Below are 17,389 nucleotides of genomic sequence, written 5' to 3' on the forward strand. Positions count from 1 at the left end.
AGCTGGGGATTTTAATTGCCTTTTAGAAAGAGAAGGCAGAATGAGGGGTGAGAGACAGGTCCAATTTGATAAGTCATCAATATTATTACAAACGGTATGTAAAGATTTTAAACTGAAAGATGCCCTCAAACTTCATAGTCAGGGGAGGGCAGGCTTCACATGGTACAAGTCTAATGGGACCCAAGCCTCACGCATAGATTTTGTTTTGATACTTGATTTTACTTTCACGACCGCAGGCTTAACCCCTGACCATTGTTTCTCTCACCATTGTTTACTGTCATGTACTCTTTCTATTCCAACGGCTGTTACTGTGGGGAAGGGTGTGTGGAAGCTCGATATTTTGCTTTTGGAAGGTGAGGAAGTGACGCAGAGGTTCAGGGAAAGATATTAGGAATGGCAGTCTTTGTATGACCTGTTTGGCACAAGAGCACAGTGGCTGACCCTGTTCAATTAAAGGACAATAACCAGAAACACTGGTTCTCACACTGAACGCATTCTCCTTCAATCTTTTTTACCAACAGGTGAGTGGAGTTGCCATGGGCACCAGAATGGGACCCAGCTATGCCAATATCTTTGTTGGCTGGGTAGAAGAATGCTTATTCGCTTCCTACACTGGTTATGTCCCTGACCTCTACAAGCGATATATTGATGACTGCGTCGGTGCCGCCATATGCTCCGACGATCAGCTTAAGTGCTTCCTGCACCATTTCACCAACTTCCACCCGTCCCTCAAATATACGGTTAACATATCTTCCAACACTCTTCCGTTTCTAGACATCAACTACCCCAGACTCTCCACTTCAGTTTATTACAAACCCATGGATTCACACAGCTATCTCTTGTATAACTCATTTCACCCCAAACATACTAAAAACTCTCTCCCTTTTTCACAGTTCCTTCGGCTACAATGACTATGCAGGGACGACACTGACTTTGAGAACCAAGCCCTCAAAATGTACTCCCTTTTCATCAACGGAGGATACCCCAGCAATGTTATTGAGGGGGCCCTTGCCCGAGCCAAAAACACCCCTCGGACCATCAACCCAATCAGGAACTCCTGCAGTAACAACCACATTCCTTTGGCGTTTCCCTACCACCCTAACACACTTCCTATCCCCAGGACTGTTAACGACAACTTTTCCATCCTACACGATGATCCCTCCATTGGGGCCCTCTTTTCTGACCGCCCCATCATCTCATATCGCCAATCACCTAATCTGCGCAACCTTCTTGTTCACAGCTCCCTTGATCGCCCTCAGCAACCATCCACACCAGCTACTTTCCCTTGCAACAGAGCTCACTGTATCACATGCAAGTAAACATCCAACACCACACTCATTCAAGGCCCCTCAGGACAATTCTGGATCACCCAGATGGCATCTTGTACCTCCAGCAACCTTATTTACTGTATCTCTTGTAGTAAATGCCCAGTTTCTCTCTACATTGGAGAAACATGAAGGAGACTTGGAGACCGCTTCAGAGAACATGTCAGGGCTGTGAAGATTCACTATATTACCTTTGCCTACTGCCTTGTCTCTCTCACACCTGAAGAAGGCTCCACGGCTGAAATGTTGATTTCTCTCTTCTTTTTTTCAGCATGGAATAAATCTATTACTTGTTCCTTAACAACCGGAAACACTATCTTCGGTCTTTCCAGAGCTGTAAGTAGTCATTCCAAGTTTATTAACTTGTCTCTGTTTTGTATGTACTCTTCAATAGCCACTGATGTTATTTACAACAGCTATTTTTAAAAATAAATGTGCATTTTTTAAAGAATTGGCACATTAGGTGGAGCGGTGGCTCTGTGGCTAAGGATCTGCAACTGTGCCTGGAAGGTTGCTGGTTTACATCCCAAGGTCGGCAGAGGAATCCTACTCCGTTGGGCTCCTGAACAAGGCCCTTAACCCCAACTGCTCCAGGGGTACCGTATAAATGGCTAACCCTGCGCTGACCCCCAGCTTCTCTCCCTGTCTGTGTGTTAATGGAGAGCAAGCTGGGGTATGCAAAATAGGAATTCCTAATGCAAGAAATTGTATATGGTCAATACAGTGATCATATCTTATTGGCACATGGTAATCTCCAAAGAACACGGAATAGGTTTATTCCATGCTGAAAAGAGAAGAAAGAAAACACAACGTTTTGATCATGGAGCATTCTTCAGTTATGATTTGATTTTTTACAATCATACCCACACAAACTTTGCAAAATCTTGCACACACAACCCAGATATGTTGACTTTTTTTAAATTTGGGGGTAAGTTTAAGAAACACATAGTTCTTTTCTGGTTTTGTTTATGTGGTGACTATCAGGAATCCTCAGTGAAAAGGTATGCAGATCCTGTGCAGATGCAGGAGCAAGTAGTTATTGAGACAGTCGAACAATCCAGAACGTCAGGCGAGGTCCAAGGTCGAGAGGCAAAAGGGAGTTCAGTAACCAGTAAGCGAGATTCAAACAGAAGACTCAATACTGAGTAGCAGGAAGCGGGTTTTAAAAGGGATGGTTAAAAAAGTGCTGCAGAGCGTGTGCTGATGGATTAACACATGTTATTATTAACCTGCTGCTGGTACTGGTTAGTTCTTTTGTGAGTTGATCCCCAGTGGTCGTGACAGTGACAGAATGCTGTTTTGTGATTGATGCTATATTAAAATATAGGGCCCATAAAATTAAGCACAGAAATAAAAACATTTAATCGCACTATCTCTATCGCACTCCTACACTATTAACATCCATTGGGAGTTGAATTTCAATTATGTTTCCACTTCATTCAGCTGTGTTTTCTATTTTTCAGATTGTTGGCAATGCCACATGTTAAAGAAGGACAGAGGAGTAGGAGCCCAGAAGTGTGGTCAAGGGTTGGTGGAGTAGGCCATGTGATCAAAAACTTTCTGAAGTTTCTAAGCTAGAAAAATAAATTAGGTGGCATGACAATATGTGGTCAACACTGTCAAACAGAGTCCTTGGAGAGGATTGCTCCAGCAACAGGAAATGTTTATCAGTGATTTGGCATGAAGATAGAAAAAAAGTTAGAACCCAAGTGCTTAGGGCACAGAAGGGGGTGAGTATTGGTAAGGATTCCAAACCAGATGACAGTACACAATCTATAGTCAATATTTCAAGTCAAAGTGAGGGACATAGTTTGGAAGGCAACACAGAGCTCAGAAGTTCATCAGAAGATACAGAAGATACATGGGCAGCACACGGCAGCACAGACAGTGGTGACATTTTAGAGGGAGAAAAAAAATCTGTGTAGAATCAGAAAAAAAGCCTGAAGAGCACAGTGAATATTCCCAGGGGGCAAGCTCGTCTGGGACGTCACCTCAGGATAAAAAGGGGATTAAGAAAGATTATGTCTGTGCCTAAAACTTTCCTAGTATGTCTGAAGGCTGAATAATGGAGAAAAATAGCAACTCTAAAAAGATTGCTCTCTACCATTTTCTCCCTTAAAAAACAGATTATCCTTTCCGACAACAACATCAAAGAGGCTAAGGAATTTCTACGGCTGACAGCTCCACATCATCTTCCCTTCATAACTAACCTCATTAGATCTCTCAACTCTAAACTCTACCAGTTTCTCACTACAGAGAAGGACAAAAAACTCAGTCATCTTCTACAGAAGAAAACCATCAACACCCCGGACACCCTAACCAACCCTAACCTTGTTGTCACCATACCTTCTGACCTTTCCCTTTCACAGGACGAGCGATCCCTCCTCAGCAAAGGGCTCAGTTTTGTACCAGTTCCCAGGAAGCTGGACATCCCCCAGACCAATGTCGACCTTAACCGCTTTTACCGCAGGATCCGTCTCGGAGCACATTTTGCCGACAATTCCTCTTCACAGGCAGCTGATAACAACCCGGTTATTGATGTCATTAACAACATTAATCCCAAACAGAGCTGTTGGACTCCCTCCTCTGGCCGTTTTCCACCAGTTGATTATTTCATTAACCAATGCACTAATCAAGCTCCCAAGGCACTCTCTATACCCAGTAAACATAGGTCTAACCTCACCCAAGGAGAAAATCAGGCGCTCCAGTCTCTCCGCAACAGGGATGATATCGTCATCAAACCAGCGGACAAAGGAGGTGCTGTTGTGGTGTGGCGTAAGGATCTATATATCTTTGAAGCCTCTAGACAACTAACTGACACTTCTGCCTACCTCCCTTTCCAACAGGACCCTACCACTGACTACCAAAAGGAAGTGGTATCCACCATTTCCCTTCTTATCAGCAGTAACGAGCTCCCCCAGGAGGCGAACTGGCTCATCATGGAACATCCACAGGTATCTCAATTTTACCTCCTCCCCAAAATCCACAAACCGGACACCCCTGGACGCCCCATCGTATCAGCATGTAACTGTCCAACTACTTACATCTCAGCCTTTCTCGACAGCCTCATGAGACCGCTGGTTGAAGATCTTCCCTCATACATCAAAGACACCAACCACGCGCTCCAACTTTTCAATGATTTCCAATTTCAGAGTACCGAATGCCACATTTTTACCATGGACATCACATCTCTGTACACCGTCATTCCCCATAATGACGGCCTTACAGCACTCAAGCACACGCTGGACAAACGCACAGTGCTTGATCCACCCACCCACACCCTGGTACGCCTTGCAGAATTGGTCCTCACACTGAATGCATTCTCTTTCAATAATCTTTTTTACCAACAGGTCAGTGGAGTTGCCATGGGCACCAGAATGGGACCCAGCTATGCCAACATTTTTGTCGGCTGGGTAGAAGAACGCTTCTTCGCCTCCTACACTGGCTATGTCCCTGACCTCTACAAACGATATATTGATGACTGCGTCGGTGCCGCCACATGCTCCAACGATCAGCTTGAGTTCTTCCTGCACCATTTCACCAACTTCCACCCGTCCCTCAAATATACAGTTCACATATCTTCCACCACTCTTCCGTTTCTAGACATCCACTTGTCTATCAACTACCCCCGACTGTCCACTTCAGTTTATTACAAACCCACGGATTCACACAGCTACCTCCTGTACAGCTCATTTCACCCCAACCACACTAAAAACTCTCTTCCTTTTTCACAGTTCCTTAGGTTACGACGACTATGCAGCGACGACATCGACTTCGAGAACCAAGCCCTCAAAATGTACACATTTTTTATCAACAGAGGATACCCCAGCAGTGTGATTGACAGGGCCCTTGCCCGAGCCAAAAACACCCCCCGGACCATCAACCCGATCAGGAACTCCCGCCGTAACAACCGCATTCCCTTGGTGCTTCCTTACCACCCTAACACACTTCCTATCCCCAGGACCATTAACCAGAATGTTTCCATCCTACAGGATGATCCCTCCATTGGGGCCCTCTTTTCTGATCGCCCTATCATCTCATATCGCCGACCACCTAATCTGCGTAACCTCCTTGTTCACAGCTCCCTTGACCGCCCTCAACAACCATCCACACCAGGCACTTTCCCTTGCAACAGAGCTCGCTGTATCACCTGCAAGTACACAGCCACCACCACACTCATTCAAGGCCCCTCAGGACAATTCCGGATCACCCAGACAGCATCTTGTACCTCCAGCAACCTTATATACTGTATCTCTTGCAGTAAATGCCCAGCCATCTACATTGGAGAAACAGGAAGGAGACTCGGAGACCGCTTCAGAGAACACGTCAGGGCTGTGAAGATTAAAGATCTCTCCAAGCCCATTGTTTCTCATTTCACCTCTGACGGCCACGACCACACTAATCTCTCCGTCTGTGTTCTCAAAGACGGTTTTCCGAACTCATACATCAGAAAGACCACCGAAACTAAAATTATTCTGCAGTTAGGATCACACATTCTCCCTTCCCTTAACGACAGATTACTGTTCTTTTAAATTTTCTCCATTCATTGGAAGTTTCATTTCACACCTCTCTGCACCCATTCTGACTTCACACCTCTTGATTGGCCTCTCTTTCTGTCCCCTGCTCCCGCCTCTCACTCCTCCTCCCTCCCAACCTTTGTTCTCCCGCTACTTTACCTTTGCCTACTGCCCTGTCTCTCTCACACCTGAAGAAGGCTCCACGGCCGAAACGTTGTGTTCTCTTTCTTCTTTTTTTCAGCATGGAATAAACCTATTACTTGTTCCTTTGCAACTCTAAAAAGGTACATCTAAACTAAGATGACCATGGACCCATATCTTATATAGCGAATTCAGGAAGATTAATCCTTGCTGCCCAATAGCCTTCAAATACCAATACATCAGGAAAGAGAACAGCAGAAAAAAAACATTTCTGATGATTAAAGCAGTCTGTAATTTCAGTTCCTACCTTCAGTACCTTCAGTTCCTATAATGTAAATAATGACAACAAGACATAAACCAATGGGCAATGATGACATCACAATTGATGTTGTACGAGTAGGGCAAATACAACACAGTGAAAGGGAAACAAAATTTCGACAGGCACGTCAGCCTTATTGTTGAAAGATTGCCCGTGCCCTCACAAAAGAAATCGGCAATGTGTACTACAGGCAGCAGAGCAGAACTCCGCTTGCTGAAATTGCAGCAGGCTATTTATCTAAGCCACTAACACGGATTATCCTGAAAGTCATCTTATCAGAGTTCAGGAACAGTAAGCGCCTTCACTATGATCCAGTGATTGAATTACATATGACACAAACATTAATGAAAGCATGCGACTTTGACACTGTCCATTTTCCAGGATATGTACAGATTTTGCAGTTAGACACATTTGCTGCCTATCTTTACACAGAACAGAGTATGCAAATTCTTATTGCCCATCTAAAGATGAAGGAGAAAGTCAGCCTTTACCTGGATGCGACAAGAGGGGTAGTCAGAAAAATTCCATCGGAGAACAAAAGAATTCTGTACTACAGTCTCACATTACCTGGAGGTGGAAAAAGAAAGCCTCCATTACCAGTGTCTGAAATGTTGACAAATGACCACACCATAGTCAATATAGAACGTTGGCTCTGGAAATTCATGTTTGACATCTCAACATGTACTACCAAGAGAGTGCAGCATGTAGAAACTGACTACAGCTAAGCCCTGATTCACAGTGTTCTTTTTGCCTTCAATGGGGACACCATCCATGCATACTTAAATCGTACAATGAAAGTCTGCCAAGGCAAACTTAAGTACACAGAACTTCAGATGTTCACTGTTCTGCACCTTTGCTCTGCCCATGTCATAAAGGCTGTCCCTCAAGCAATTAGGAAAAAAACAACAGACAAAGGACTGTGAGACTTTGCCACATTTTCTTTGCCATCCTGCAAAACAGCACAACTTTGAGTGTCGCCAGAAATGTTTTCAAACACATGTGCATTGTACTCTCAAGCAGGAGGTTCACAACTGAAGTCCAATCTAGTGTCTGCCTCCTTAATGCTTACATTACTCAAACAACGATACCAGACCAGATGGAAAAGGAAGCAGAAGTCAAAGACACAGATGAGGTACTATACCCAAAAATGAGAGGCAGCCTGGGCTGCTCTCCTTTCGCTGTGGAGTTCAAAGGTATTTATGAAGACAGCATATCAGTTCAAGGACATGATGACTATGGGACACAACACAATGTGAACCCCTATTTCTGTGAAGACATAATTAGATTTCTGTTGCAAAGATACATGGCATTATTTCCACTGTGGAGAGAATTTTGTTGGGTGACCTGACAAGATATGCTTCAGACAGCAAAAAAGACATATCAATGTCAGAGGTAGCACAAACAAGAGCCACTAATTATCATGTTGAGACCTGGTTTGGCATTGTCAAGCAATCAATACTTCAGCACAGGAGGAAACTGAGGCCAGCAGAGTTTATTACGATAATGAGAAAATCTCTCTAGGGCGGTACAGAGAACATGATCAAAAAGGTTTTGATGACACCATTGATCACCACTAAAACACGTCATGAACATGCACAGGAACAATGGGCAAAGAGGGCACCAGGTGTAGGCAAAGAAACAAAAAATAAATTCTACAGCGCACCACAGAAAATTCCAATCCCCCAAAAATGAGAAAACAGGAAAAAAAATTAGCAATAGAAATATTGAAACAAGTGAAAAGTCGCCAGATGACAGCAACAGCCTGCAAGTACAGCAGGGGAAAGCAGGAACCACAGAATATAAAGAATGGCAGCACAAAGAAGAACGGAAAGTGTCACCCAAGCAAGCTGCCATGGGCATGACTGAAGTGATCACACCACACTGTGATGCACGCCCCATCTCAAAACTTATAAAAGAGAAAACAGATTTCAGAAAGAAGGTAGGATTTGTATTTCAAATAGTTTTCTGTGTGGACATTCACTACTTTTTCAGAGCTTATGAATGTCATCTTCTACTACTGTAGGTGTTCTTTGTCGTTTCTCTCTAACTTGTTATACTTGTTGATAGTGGTGTGTAATCTCAATTTTCGTTATGTATTGGTTATGTTAGCTCCAGTGATCTCTTGTGTATGCTTTTGGCTTGGTAAATCTTTTTTAGGTTCACGCCCTTTGGAACATCAATCCGAGTGAATTAGTGGTTGCAGTTTTGCCATCCATGCACAGTGCAGACACATATATTCTCAGACACTCAGAGTTTGTGTCTCTGAAACCAGATGAGTGCCTCATAGACGAGGTGAGATGAAAGTGTTTGATTGCAAGGTTTGTTAAGGTTTCTGAGCTTTTGTGTAATCAAATGTGTGTGAGTGCGTGAAATCATATCTTCTTCAATTGTATTTGCTTTTCCATAAGACCATTGAGTGTTACTTTCAAGTAGTGAAAGAATCCATGGACTTGGGGAAGAAGGTTTTCCAAATGAACCACTACACAACTAGTGTAATCATGAGTGGGAATAGAGAGCACATGGCTAGACAATGTTTGTCCAAGGTAAGGACATCAAACACAAATGTTGATGGATTACATTAGTGAGGGGCAAACATGGTTTTTCACTAACTGATGATTGTTTTATCAATAGAGAAACAAGGAGAGCTACAAGCAATCAAAACAGGTCACAACTGTGCTCATGGTGCTGCCTAAAGAAACTACCTTTATAGTCAGAGAAATCAAAATTCATAGGTAGCACACCATCCATGTGAGGCAGCCTGTCGTGCTAATCTCGTCATTCTTTTCATTACAGGTCAACTTTGAAAACTATGAAGCCATAATTAGTTTTTTTTTAACACTGGTGTCCATTGGAAGTTGTTGGTAAGTGTGGTGCAGGTAATCCAAAACAGCGTAGGTTTATAATAACACTTGGAACCATAGCACAGTTCAAGTGATTATCCCTGTTGCATCTAAAAAAATTACAATGTATTGGTTCCTCTCCTGTTAAAAAAGGCGGACATGGATAGTGAGTATCCAAGGCAATAGTGACAGTGCACTTTTCCTAAAATATTATTGTGAATACTGCTGTGTAATAAACAGAAAACCAAGTGTCATGAATTGCACCCCCGCAGGCAGGCGCTCATGCATTCCCACGAGCTCCTCCCATCCCAAACGTGCACGCACCAATCTTTCCTCTATTTAAACCCTCGCCAGACCCCCTTTCAGTGCTCACGATTGAGATCTTCTCCCTGAGCTTAGTTCCTAGTTTACATTCTGCGATACTACTCTTTGACTCCTGGATCTTGACCCTGCTGTTCTTCTGCTACGTCTTTGCCTCCCGACTTTGTACCTACGCGCCTACTACTCTCTCCTGGATTTTGGACCCTGCTCTTCTTTCCAGACGACGCCCACACCTACCGATTCTGTATCGACGCTCCTACTACGACTACCCGGATTTTGGACTCAGCTACTTCTCCGACTACGCCTTCGCCTATCATTACCCTTCCGAAGACCTCCACATAGAATCCCTATCCTCCGCAGTCACCCCCTCCGTGACACCAAGCAGGTCAAAGTGTCATGTAGGAAAAAAATAAGTACTGTTAGGTCATTTCCTGACTGTCTTTGCTGAGGTTTGCAAAATATTACATGTTAAATAATATATAAATGAAATATTTAAATATTAAAAACGTTTGTTTCCACAACATTAAACTCCTGAAACTGCCTGTGTGTCTGGCCCCACATTAAATGCAACTTCATGTCTGATGACGGGCCATTTGTTTCTTGCAGTATCTGTATGCTCCATCCCAGAAAGTCTTTGTGGTCGACCCTATGGGGAGATGGCAGACTCCACTGCAGTGGTAAAAAGTTTCAGGTAAGAAATCAAGCATTGGTTTCGTGGTGAAACTCTGCACGGGCACACATTCATTTCTTATTCAAATTCAGCATGACAAATATGTCCTCATTTATCAATAACCTATTATTTTGATTCACAGGGACTTTCAAGATGCGAAGGAACGTCCTAGGAAAAGAAGACTGGTTGAATATCATCTGGCACCCAAGTGTGATTGGTCACACCAAGCAAGCAGATGCCTCAAGCTGTGGGGTCTTTGTGATGCAGGTCAGCATAACCTTTCCATGCAGAAATTTTGGACTGTCTCAAAACTATTGTATGAGAGATTTTAGGGAAATAATAATTGTGACAAACCTTCGTCTGTTAGATGGGCGCAGACATCATGAACAATTTCCCGGATATTCAAACATACATCGAGATGAACAGCAGCGCCAAAGAAATAAGAAAGTTGCGGGAAGACCTGTCAATCAGAATTCTTGAAGCTTCAGGTATTGTACCATTTGATCATCATTGCCTGCGTATATTGGTGTATGTTGTTTTCCTGAAGCATGCTCTGTCTATGTAACAAGTCTGAATGAAAAAAGATTCTCGATTTATTTATATGCAGAACTCATTTGGGTATTCTTTTTGTACTGTATAACACAGAGATGAAAAGTTAATTAAATCACATTTCGCACAGTTAAAATTCAATTACACTTTGGCCTTCGTCGTGGTTGACACAACCATAGTCTGGGAAAAGTGTGGGTCTTGATTGCCCATAGTGAAACAAACTGGTTGAACATGGCTGTGTTATCATGTGCCCCCTTAAAGTCATAGCAACAAAAAAAGGGTAACAGGTGTTGACAGGAGTATTCTGAGACATGACAATGTGCGGTTTAAGAAGCAGTAGAACACCTAATCAGGAAAGTGCATACGAAAAGGTCTCTATCAAATGGTCTTCAATTATGCAACAATGATCTGTAGATAACATTGGAGAAATCAGTCTATTTGGCATGTTTATTATAGCTCCTCTCCAGGACATGTGTCTGATGTGTGGAGAAACACTGGTGCGGCAGACAAACTGGGAAAGTGAACATCATTTTTATCTGTATGTGTAATTGTTATGTCCCAGTGTGTGGTCTGTGTTTTTTTATGTTCCACACTGCTGACCCTTTGATTGTTCTCCCTCCCCCATTGGCCCACCATTACACCACTGTTCTGTATGACATCATGATCAATTAGCTTCTCAGCCAGCGTGCATCTTATTCACTATATAACATGGAGGTTTTCTGAAGGAAGAGCCTTTCGTTTGACTTTGGTCCTGCTTGGTTTTGCTTTGCTTCATTTAGTTGTGGTTATCGCTTTGTTTTGCTATTGTTTTGGCTTTGTTGGTTTGTTGTTTTCTGTTCATTTCTTTGTACTTTCGTTTGTTTGTGTTTGTCCTTGTTTTGCCATTATCTTGCCCTAACATGTTACATGTTCAACCTTTATGTTCTTTTGTACCCTGTTCCTGTCGATTAGTCTCGTTTTCCCTTATTTGTATTCCTAGTTCACTTGTGTTTTTGTGTAAACTTTTGTGTATAAGGTTAGTTCAGGTTGTTGGGTACATTCTACACACTTAAATGATTTTGTATTAGTAACACTAGTTAAGTACGGGTGAGTGCCATTTTTCTTGTATGGTTTTGAGTAGTCAGGGGAGGTTAGCTAGGGTGTTGAAGACGCAGAAGACCGTGTGTTTCGGGTTTTCTTTTGCAGTCAGGTTAGCTTTCCCTCACTTTTTTTAGCCAGCTCCATTTTGTTTGGTTATTTTCTTTTCTTTGGCACCACTCTAGTTCCCTTACCCCTGTGTGTTATCGTGTCTTACCAGTCACTTATTTAACTTAAAATCATCACTTTTACACCCACCTTTGTTATCGCGCTTCCTAGTCACTTACCAGAACCCAAAAGAATTATTCTAAATGTTACACCCCTTTACCCCTAGATACTTGGGGTCGTAACATTATTATGTGTAATGTATGCACATAATAACAAAACATGCCAATGAAATGTGATAGCTGAACTAATATAAGGTTTACTCTGTGTAGGTCCAGTGTGACAGTTGTGAAAACTGGTTCCATGAATTGTGCATCTCAAAAGAAGAGTATGAAAGCGCAAAGAATGAAGTAACGTGGATATGTACATTTTGCCAACCCCAGTTTGGTGAGTATGCTCTGCATGCAAACTATCACTACGAAAGGGTTTTTTAAGCAGGACATGTAGTTTTAGTTTTAGATTCAACAGAAACATAGGATGACATATTTCAGTGGATGTTATAATTGTTTGTTATTGTTAGGAAGTTTGGATTTCAGGGTTATATTCTGGCATTAATGGTTCTATAAATTAGAGATACCTTTTCAAAAAACACTCCAAAGAAGGCATAAAAAGGCATAAAAGATTATTGATAATCTTTGCAATTTATTACATGACACAGGCATCTCGAAGATAGAATTACTGTGTATCAGATTGATGATTAGATATGGATGCATCAAATCAATTACTAGGTTTCTTTCCAATAATATAGAAACAAAGGCACGAACATGAACACCTTAAAGAGCTTGCCATTTAGCACAGAAACAATATAATGTCTTGCTATAAAAACACAAAGTAAGAAAAAAGGAGTTTGATCAAGAGAGATCTGTCAAATTCTGCAAATACCTAGATCTTGATCTGTGACCCATTAATACTCTTTGGATTCTTTGCAGTTCATAACCCTTCTTACGGTTTTATATTTCAGGCACTATTGATGAGTGAGCAACCACCCCCTACTCCCAAGCATTACATAAAAGACATGCTGGAAACTCAAGAAGACTGTCAACGTGTTCTCAGCAGAATTCAACTCCAAAAGACAAGTACAAGTTTCAATATTCCCCCAAAAATCTCTTGGGTAAGAGTAAACTTTCAGACACTTTGCGAAAAAATAATGAAAAACACTAGAACACAAAAAAATCACTAGAAACCATTTGTTATCTATTGCCAGAAACCAAACAAAGTATTATGAAAACGGTAAAAAAGTTCATCATAACACAACACAGTCCCTTTTATATATGATTACTACACAGTGTTAACATCAAAGTAGTAGTGCAAATAATTCTAAATCAGCAATATATCACCATGACATGATTTATTCCACTCCGATGTAAGAAAGATCAAAGAAAACTGGCTTCTATCCAACAGAGGTGTATCTAATGTGATTCCTTATTATTAGGTTACCCAAATAGTACCATCTCTACAGTACCTTTCAGACAGGACACACTACTAAAAGGATTCTAACCGAAACAATAAAAACACAATCACATCATCGAAGTCTGAACCCCACTGACTTTCAATATCATACCGTGTACATCTCCAGGCTTGGAGACTCATCAAAAAAGCCTAGACACCAAAGCGATCCTTTTCTTCCAGTAAGATTATGGCAGTTGCAGGATGCCGTCTAGATCAATGAACAGATTACGTTAATAATAGCAAGCAGGTAGCAGAGCATTTAAGCACACAGCCCCTAAATTGTGGAAATATGTCAGACCTTATTAAGGATGCCCCATACCTACAAGCATATTTAACAATGCTATAGTCTTCTACATCATCTCTGTAGTCTTATTGATCCTGAGTGATCTAATTCTTTAGGAAGTGCAGAAACAGATATCAGGTGGGTAAGTAGACAACCACGTTGCAATTGTTTTTTCTGTGTCTAACCCATTTTTTTTCTCCACACCATGCCTGCCACTGTTCTCTCTTCGGTGCCTTTGGTTGATATTGAGCTCTGTCCCCCATGACAAGGGATCCTCCTGGATTTCTGAAGCAAGGAACCCAGCCGATATGAGTCCTTACAAAACTCAAGATCCTGTACTGCTCAACCCAGTCGATGGGACATACTCAACATTAATATCTAGCCTGACATAATACAGGAAATAAAATTCACCGTGTCAATCTGCATGGTGGTGCATGTGAACTGTTTCTAGTAACTACTTGTCATACCTGGAGGGGAGGTCAACCATCAGGCCTTGGACCCCCAGAGATTTTTTTGTTTTTCTCTCCTTCGTGCCTGATGGTTACACAGTCACATCTGCATACCACACCTTCATTGTGATTTGCTACAGATACAGCTTATTTAAAATGTGAAATTAGGAAAAACTAAAAGAAAGCGTGAAATAAAAAGAATGTCAAATCTAAAATTTTCAGATGTTGTGATGAAGCTTTTGACTCATGAATAGCACCCCCCATCCCAGTGTAATGCATGTTTAATGGTGCCGTATTGAAAAAATAATTTAAAAAAAGGTTTCACAACCCCAAGCAAGGTTGTATAAGGTGAGGGGGGCTGTCTGGTGTGTAAAACACTTGGTTGCAGCATTGTGGGTGCTGTAGTTTAAATGCTATTGGTTTGTGAACAGCATACCCCTATCCCAGCGCAGAATGCCACATTAATTAAAAGCATGAGAAAATGAGATTCAGAATGCAAAGCTGTATTAGTCTTCTGTGTAAAAAATCGGTTTGAACATCATTGGAGCTGTTTTAATTAAGCTGCTGAGTAAAGAATATTTTTAATTTTCCCGCTGTCAGCACTATAGTGTATATATAGTTGACCCTTACCTGAATGAAAACAGGACATTAAGAAAGGGTTTCAGAAATCAAACAAAGCTTTATTCCTGTGCATACAGTCTGGGTAATTGGAGACTGCGCTGTCCTGCTTCCTATGGTGATATACTGTTTTTTTTACACAAAGCCCTATTGAGCAGTATTTCTTGCATTGTGAACGTGTGTACACAGCAGTCCCCCGGGTTCCAGTTAGTGCATAGTTACACATCAATGAAAAACCAGAGGTTTAAAAAGATAATTAGCTCACTAATCGTTTTGATGGCTTAAAAATGACATCGTGAAGGCTGTGAAAATGGTCACAATGTAGTTTGCACACTAAGCAAGTGTTTTCATAACCCTAAGAGGTTTTGTGAAAATGCTGCAGGTGTGCCAAATCGTTTTCGAACTTCAAGCTAACTTTACTCTGCTCAATGACAGTACCTACAGGCTATTGATAGGTTTGCTGGCACTGTGGGTTTGTTGTTCCTGACAATGTGCACGCTGAGAAATGGGCACAGACTGGCTTTCTTTCGGAATGAAAATGTTACCGCTTGTTCCTCATGTAAACACAGTTTTAACCATTAGCACACTCATATATATATATATCTCCTGAATCAAGAATGAATGTGCCCTGGAATCCGCTGTACCGCTTCAAACTGAAAGTCAGATATTTAGAGTCTTGGTAAAGACTTTTTACAGGAAGAGACGTCGTGCTTCAGCTGCTCTGGCCTGCAAAGTGCGAAGGGGCTTCATTTGAAATACCCGATTGTATTTCAAAATCCAAGGTATTTTTGTTGTGCTAGAATGTATAATTTATTATAAATGTTTTATTCACAGCCTCTTCTTCAGGAAACCTCGCACACACTAAACAATCTTCAAAGACTATAGGAACAGTGAAAAAGAAAGCGGTAAGATGGATGAAAATAAAAGATTTTGACATCTCTTCCGTAACTGATGAATACTCCTGTGTGACGTTATTTCTTACATGGATTCCGTTATTTTGCCACAGGCTGCGGGTCTCCGTTTTCAAAAAGAGCAAGTAAAAAGTTTTGTAAAAAAAGCAAGAGCACCTGTTTGGAGTGTTTACGACAGCAGCGGGTCTCCAAACAGAACTTCATCTCCTGAAAAGTGCCCGTCCCTGCCACACAGGTTGCTGTGCCCGGTGCAATGCATATCTCCACACAGCCCTCCACCCCCAGCAGAGCACACACCACCTTAGGACACTCCATCCTGTCCTCTCTGCTCACCACCACCCAGGAATTGGCTGATGCCATCCCCACTGTCTCTCTCCCCTCAGGAAGCACTATCTACACAGCAGAATTCACAGATGCCAATGCCATGTACAGTTCTCCCAGATTTCCACCTTTTGTCCATCAGTCAAGAGAAGGAGGGGGGGATTGAATGTGCAGTGTGTCGGCACGGGGGGACAGCCAGAGCCGACCACTACGCCGCTTTTCTGTTTTGTAATTTTGTGACTAGGAGTGAACCACATCCATAAATGTCGACTGGTCCAGAGACAAAAGGGCCTTGCCTTGCATTCTCCGCGAACGCATAGGCATGGTCAATTGGAGATTCCCAAAACTTACTTTGTATGATTGGAAACCGATACATGATAGGATAAACAAAATGCTTCTCTCTGGTTTTAGTCTGTGCAGCAATGAAACAATCAGATTAAACAGAGAGTGTGACGTTACTTTTCGTTAATGAAAAAATTGTCTTTTCATGTTTATTTAAGTGTCCTTCTTTCATTTGGATTGTATGAAACAACTCGGGAGTTATTGTTATGATTACTCTATTATCGAATCCTCAACTCGTTCACTTCTTATTTTGGGAACATTTTGACATGTTGCTTTTAGCCGTCGATACTGTTGAATTCACTCAGTTTGTAATGTAGGGTGCTCTGAACAAGTTAAACTTTGATACAGGACAAATGTATTTCCCACAAGCTATACTGTAGTAGCTTTAAAAGTATACAATATCACACCATATGCATGTGGCACGTCTTTGTTCAACTTAAGAAAAAACAGGACATTTGATTGCTGGTTGCCTTATGTTAAAGGCCAACAATGACACCAGAAAACTGAAAGTTCCTTCCCCTCCCCCCATAGAACTGTCTAATCTACATAAACACAGTGGGATGTAACACCTAGCCTAGACTTTGTGAGAAGTATGGAGCTGCGTCGCATTAAATTGGCTGCAATGGAATATACAGTAGTAGGCAAAAGTTAATTTCAAGCTGAAAAGAAAAGACTCAACATGTCCCCTCTATATATTTTCCATTTAGACCATCCAATGTCATTTATTATTAATAGCTTCCGTATCCCATTAAAATCAGAAAGTTTCTTACACGTGTAAATCCAACTATTTTCTAATCGCTTTATCCAGGACAGGTAACAGTTTCACCAATACTATTTGGTAACTTTTTACGATTGTCAGACTTCAGAATGCTTCAACTGATGCTTAAAGATATGACATAATGCGCACTGTGTTAAAGAGCTATTGAGCACAGAACATCTTTTCGCCTGTGAAAAGATTTGCATGTGCAGTTTATTCTTATCTGTGTGAAAACAGGAAATATCTATGGAGTTTCAGAAAGTAAACAGAGGTATAGAACACCCTATCTCAGATGTTTAATAAATTCAAGTTTGTGAAAACAGTGACAAATCACC

The sequence above is a fragment of the Lepisosteus oculatus genome, chromosome 14 (genome assembly GCF_040954835.1).
Source record: "Lepisosteus oculatus isolate fLepOcu1 chromosome 14, fLepOcu1.hap2, whole genome shotgun sequence".
Classification (NCBI taxonomy): domain Eukaryota; kingdom Metazoa; phylum Chordata; class Actinopteri; order Semionotiformes; family Lepisosteidae; genus Lepisosteus; species Lepisosteus oculatus.